Source organism: Thalassophryne amazonica, chromosome 8 (assembly GCF_902500255.1).
Source record: "Thalassophryne amazonica chromosome 8, fThaAma1.1, whole genome shotgun sequence".
Taxonomy (NCBI): Eukaryota; Metazoa; Chordata; class Actinopteri; order Batrachoidiformes; family Batrachoididae; genus Thalassophryne; species Thalassophryne amazonica.
Genome location: NC_047110.1, coordinates 101,128,166 through 101,135,089, shown reverse-complemented (window position 1 = coordinate 101,135,089; position 6,924 = coordinate 101,128,166). Strand labels below are relative to the sequence as shown.

Genomic DNA, 6,924 nt, shown 5'->3' with positions numbered 1-6,924 from the left:
GGAATAATAACGGCAAACAGTTAGGAGCGGCTTAGGTTACAGAGGCGGGGCTTTGCGATGCGAATCCGTTTTCACATTTATCCACTCCGAGACCCGTTTTCAAAAAGTATCATTTTCGGAGGCCGAAAACAAGACAAAATTTAAGGGAACCACCTGATTTTATTTATTTTTAGCAGAGAACATGATTGATGCGCGCAGCCCAGCAATATAGAAGGTTCATGTCACGCAGTCGCATTACCATGATCCATTATTTCAGTAAATTCAATGTCTTTGACATCATTTTTTGGTTAGTCATGAAAACTACAACAGAGTTTTAGCCTTATCACTTGGTAACATAAACGTGCATGCTTACATTAATTATGCCACATCAGGAGTCCTGGCAATGCACACTTGCACATCGCGATGGCATTTAGCTGATACATCATGCAGCCCAACTTTGATCACTGACTCACCAGTTATATTCCATTTTTGGAGACTCTGCTTTTCAACATTTGGATGTCTTTTGAGCCTTCAGTTATTTCAACCACTGGACTCTGTATGTTTGTGGTTTCTTAGCTGAAATGTTTCTGTCTTTACATGTGTGACAATTCATTGTTGTTTCTTTGTTTATTTTGTTACTGTTAGTATGCCAATGCAGGTGGGCACCCCACTGAGTCTGGTCTGCTTGAAGTTTCTTCCTGTAATCTTACAAGCAAGCTATCAAAATGAATACACGTCACTCAGCACTGAAATTACAGTCACAGTTACAAAATTACAGTTCAAAGATATTTCATTGCTTCCTTTACTCTTTGTTGCATGTGTTCCAGAAAAGCCTTGAGCTGTTCAGTTTATCTGTAATCTTGAAAAATTGATGCATCTAAATTAATTTTGGCAGCTAATCTGTTTATCATTTGTTTTCTTCAGAAAAAAAACAAGACATCTTGTAGTTTAAAGCACACCTTTGGAGACTGTTCTGTACTTTGTTGCAGTCAGTCATGTGATGGACAGCAATTAAAGCAAGGGCTTGTCCGGGACTTGAACCCGGGACCTCTCGCACCCCTAGACCAACAAGCCATACTTTTGAATGCCTGTGATTGCACTTCTCATCTTGGTGATGTGGCATGTTGTGCCACTGCATCCTCTTTGACAAAACAGTGTCCTCTAGTGGTCACAATAAAAGTTCATTATCCACTGTGTGACAGTCATATTTTGTGTAAACCCTGTTCGAACATAAAAAGGTTTCCACGTGGATCTGTACATTATCCTTAATTTTGTGATGTAAAATTTGGCTCCACATTTCTCAGTCACTCTTTAGCCTTTAGTGCTCAATGATATAATATGTTGATGGATTTGGAATGAAAAACTGGCTTGTTCAATGCCATCTGAGGTGACTGGTAGAAATACCTCTGTAGGGAGATTCCTGAATGCAGGCGCGACACGTTCAGTGCGCAGCGAGCGCTGAGCAGAGAGAGGATTTTAAATGGAGTGAACACGTTAACAAAACGAAAACGTGAAGCTTTTACTTCTCTCTGAACTTTCTCTAAAGGTGTGATTCTGCCGTTACCGTCCTGTTCACACCATGTGCGCGTCGTATGCTGAATTTATGAGATCATGAGATGAAATAAACGGTCAAATATCTTTAAAAACATATTTAAAAAATGAGAATATATGAATGAACTGAGATACACACAAAAAAAAACAACGCACAGATCACAAAAAGCAGGTGAGAACTCTGAACTTTAACAGCTGTTATTTTCCAAAGGTATTTATTTGTTCAGTCTTGAGCTTAATGTAGTGTTTAAGCACAAAACGTGACTGATGAGGAGAAACAATTTCAGAAATGCAACAGAAACAACCACAAATCAGAAAAAGTTGGGACTGTATGTAAAATGAAGATAAAAATAAAAATGTTGCACATTCCCAGTTTCTCCACTCACAGAAGCCAAACGTTCTTCCAGAGTTGTGTAATTATACTACAATAGTAGAATATAAAGAAGGGGAAAAAAAGAAAAAAATAGACAATATATTCGTCAATCGCAATTATTTGTCTGACAATTAATCGTCTCCAGAAATTTCTAATCGTGACAGCCCTACTTGAGATCAGAGCGCAAAATGCTTGAGGATTTTCGAAATGCGATGTTTTCTGTATCGATTTTCTATTGCGATAATTGGGTTTTGCGCAAAACCAGAGGTAATAGCATTATAATATTATTGTAGTTGGTGGTGTGCCGCAGGATTTTGTAAATATAAAAAGGGTGCCGCGACTCAAAAAAGGTTGAAAAACACTGCTCTAGGGGTAACAATAAAAGTTCATTTTACTCTGTGATCTTCTTATTTTATGTTAAACCCTGTTGAAAATTATTCCACATAAGGAAGTCCCTTCAGCTGCTCCCTTGTTTTTGCACTCAGGGTCACCACAGCAAATCCAAAGTGGGTCTGCAGGTTGAATTGGCCGCATGCCTTTCCTGATGTAACTCCACATGGCAGGGGTGGGATTTGAACGGGGAACCTTCTTCACTGAAATCAAGTGCATTAACCACTTGTTCACCACCCCTGTGAAAAGGTATTCCACATTGATCTGATGATATAACGTTTGGCCCCACATTTTTCAGTCAAGCTTTAACCTGTAGTGCTCATTGGCATAACATGATGACGAAGCTTTGAGCCCTCTGTAATGATGGATTCGGAATGAAAAACTAGTGTGTATACTGTCATCTGAAGCGAGTGGCGGAAGTACTTTTGGGGCCATATCCATGAAGCAGCCTACGGCTAAAAGTAGCTCCTAGTGATGTTGTTCTAAGAAAAATCTTAGAATTCTTTAAATTCTTAGACATTTTTCAGAATTTTCCCCTGGGAAGATGAAAGTTGTCCGCAAAGCACCTTAGGTCTTAAGAGAGCTCCTGAGGTACCAAATAGGTAAGAGTAGAGAGGAGGACGTTTAAGAAGCCTAAGAGTATCTTAAGCAGACAAAATGGTTGAAAACACTGAGAGGAAGCAGAGATATTCTCCATAATGTACGATGACAGTGAGTCAGTAACACACTACCAGCTTGATACATGTAATTATCTTATATTAATTTACTGTCTTAATGTATTTATAAATTGTTTAGGTTATCATATTTACACATTAATATTATCATTATTATTATTATCAGTATTATTGATTTTATTTTATTATTCTATTTTGTGATGTGATTTTTAAATGGACAACAGTGGAAATAAGTGTTTTCACTTTCTTGTGTCATGCAAGTTTAAGGTATTTACAATTGTGTACTTTCATTGAACTTATTAATAAACTCACACACCCACACACACTTTTAATATGTAGATAATCAGCATGTGAATGATATATGTTCAAACATCTTCAAGCTGTGTAACAATTCATTTTGTGGTGAGTTGTGTGAAATAATGAATGACAAGTGAGAGGTTTTGTCTTTGGCACTCTGCCACTAGGAGGCACTCTTATTTTTCAGATAAAACAACACAAATGGTGAAGGGTGGTATCAAACACGATACACTTTTCACTTATGGTGACAACATGGTGACACTTAACTCTCTGAACCAATTCCATCCATCCATCCATCCATCCATCCATCCATTTTCTTCCGCTTTATCCGGAGTCTGGTCGCGGGGGTAGCAGCTCAAGCAAAGCCGCCCAGACCTCCCGATCCACACACACCTCCCCCAGCTCCTCCGGGGGAACCCCAAGGCGTTCCCAAGCCAGCTGAGAGATGTAGTCCCTCCAGCGTGTCCTGGGTCTTCCCCGGGGCCTCCTCCCAATGGGACGTACCCTGAACACCTCTCCAGCGAGGCATCCAGGGGGCATCCGGAAAAGATGCCCGAGCCACCTCAACTGACTCCTTTCGATGTGGAGGAGCAGCGGCTCGACTCCAAGCTCCTCCCGAGTGACCGAGCTCCTCACCCTATCTCTAAGGGAACCCCCTAGCCACCCTGCGGAGGAAACTCATCTCAGCCACGATCCTCACCTATGGTCATGAGATTTGGCTCATGACCGAAAGAACGAGATCGCGAGTACTGAACCAATTGAACTACAAAAACACAATAAATCAATAACGCTAACACACTGTTAAACTAACATAAACCACAATGACAACATTTAAAACCTCAAAACCCAGAACTCCCATAATGCACTGCAGCACAACAATTTAGAGGTTTCGCGACTGGCCCAGCAATCGCTCCAATTTAATTTTGCTGAATGTCATCTTCAGGACATTAAATTATTTTCACGATTTCACATTTCTTAATGCAGTTCAAGTTATATGATCGGTTGATTTTACTGTTCATTCGTATGTAGGAGCGCAGAGCGCATTTTTTTTTTTTATTTCCCCTTCCCTTTCTGTGACAACCAGTCACAGCTCTTACAGGACCACATCATACCTAGCAATGGGGTCAACCCCGCCCCCTCACTAAGATAGGAGTTTCTGTCAACTCCTTGCCCAGAGTTGCTCTCAGACACCTCTTGGGTCTCTCTGAGGCTGAGATTCCTTGCCAGGAACTTTTAGGCTAAGCTTGGAGCTCTTTGAAAGGACTTTGAGATGCACCGAGGATACGAGCCCTGGATTGTTGGAGAGGGATGGTGACCTGTAAGATGAAGATAACATGAAGTCCCCAGATCTTTTTGACTCCATCCTAAATATCAAGAGTCCATGTATTTATGAACACAGACTGTTGGGAAAGTGTAGGAACACGGACCCACAACAGGGGGCGCAAATGAACGGACAATGGAGGAAGTCAAATAGCACTTTTACTGTTGTGAAATAAGCACAACAAACACAACCGATTACAATAATAGACAATAAAGTCGAATCACAAAGGTGTCATGTGGGCAGGCTCGAAGATAGGTGACGTCTGTCCAAAGCAGAACCGGAACCACACGATTTCCTCCGCCACCGAACCCCGGGAATACTGGAGCCGCCAAGTCCCGAACTCCCAGGTGGCCACTGCCTCCGCTTGTCAGATCTGGTACTGCTGGCGAGGAACAGAAACAGTCAGATGTGGGTGCGCCTGCACCCAGCAACACGTATGGTGGAAAAACCACCTCCACCTCTCGTCAGGAAAACACTGTTAGTGCAGGAATGTGAGTACTTATCCAAAAGGGGTCCAATACAGTCTCCTGCTGTTCTACTCACTCTCTGCGTGAAGGCAAAAAAGTATTTATGGTCAAAAGACAATATGATTGGCTGGATACGTTACCTCCTCGGTAGAGCGATATCTCGGCAAAGAAGTGGAGATGACGTCTTGCAGATATACCGCTGCGGATCAGATGATTGGTAACAGCTGTCGTAGGTGACAGCTGTCACCCCAGCTGCTCCTGTGAGGTGGCAGCGCCCTCTGGTGCCTGGAGCCCGCACTCCAGGCAGGGTGCCCTCTGGTGGTGGTGGGCCAGCAGTACCTCCTCTTCAGCGGCCCACACAACACAGACGTGTGTTTGTATTACCACAATCCATTATTTGAGTAAATTTGATGTCTTTCACATTGTTTGTTGGTTAGTCATGAAAACCAAAACAGATTTTTACCCAAATCACTTGGCAACGTAAATGTGCATGCTTAATTTAATTATGCCACATCAGGAGTCCTGGCAATCGCGATTGCACATCGCGATGGCAATGTTTAGCTGATACATCATGCAGCCCAACTTTGATCACTGACTCACCAGTTAAATTCCATTTTTGGAGACTCTGCTTTCCAACATTTGGATGTCTTTTGAGCCATCAGTTATTTCAGCCACTACACTCTGTATGTTTGTAGTTTCTTAGCTGCAATTTTTCTGTCTTTGTGTGTGACAATTCATTGTTGTTGCTTTATTTTATTTATTTTGTTTCTGTTAGTATGTCAGTGCAGGTGGTCCCCCCACTGAGTCTGGTGTGCTTGAGGTTTCTTCCTGTAATCTTACAAGCAAGCTATCAGAACGAGTACACGTCACTCAGCAGCACTGAAAATTTGTCCTTTAAAGACAAGAAAATTACAGTTCAAAGACATTTCATTGCTTTCTTTACGCTTTGTTGTGTGTGGTCCAGAAAAGCCTTGAGCTGTTCACTTTATCTGTAATTGTGAAAAATTGATGCATTTAAATTAATTTTGGCAGTTCATCTGTTTCTCATTTTGCTTAAATGGAAGGCGCAGCTTGGAAATAATTTAAAGCACACCTTTGGAGATAGTTCTGTACTTTGTTGCAGTCAGTCATATGACGAATAGCAATTAAAGGAAGGGCTTGTCCGGGATTTGAACCCGGGACCTCTCGCACCCTAAGCGAGAATCATACCCCTAGACCAACAAGCCATACTTTTGAATGCCTGTGATTGCACTTCTCAGCTTGGTGATGTGGTGGTGTTGTGCCGCTGCAGCTTCTTTAACAAAACAGTGTCCTCTAGTGGTCACAATAAAAGTTCATTATCCACTGTGTGACAGTCATATTTTGTGTAAACCCTCTTCAAACATTTAAAGGTTTCCACATGGATCTGTACATTATCCTTAATTTTGTGATGTAACATTTGGATCCACATTGCTCAGTTACTCTTTAGCCTTTAGTGCTCAATGATATAATATGATCATGAAACTCTGAGTCCTCTGTAATGATGGATTTGGAATGAAAAACTGGCCTGTTCAATGCCATCTGAGGTGAGTGGTATAAATACCTTGAAGACAGTATGTGAACTCAGCAGATACTTTTAACGATACACTAAATATTGAGTCCATGCTTTTGTGAACACAGACATGGATTTTTTTTCTCCCCAGCTGAAGTCCTTCATGGATCTTTGTTGAAACTTTCTAGCAAGTTGTTATTGTTTGGCTTTTCTGAAGCCATGCAGTAAGTCTACATTTTTGACTGACATCTCTTGACCATCGTCATTAGTGAAGAGTAACACTAAATAGTACACTGTTTTAGGCTTCCATGAACTGTGATTTAAAAATAAATATGGATGTC

General features: G+C 41.3%; 1 non-coding gene across 1 annotated transcript; it reads right to left on the bottom strand.

The window, feature by feature from the left end:
* Nucleotides 1–6,206: 6,206 nt before the first annotated feature.
* Nucleotides 6,207–6,278, bottom strand: trnap-agg. Its single transcript has one exon. It is a non-coding gene; the product is annotated as a tRNA-Pro (tRNA).
* Nucleotides 6,279–6,924: the final 646 nt, after the last annotated feature.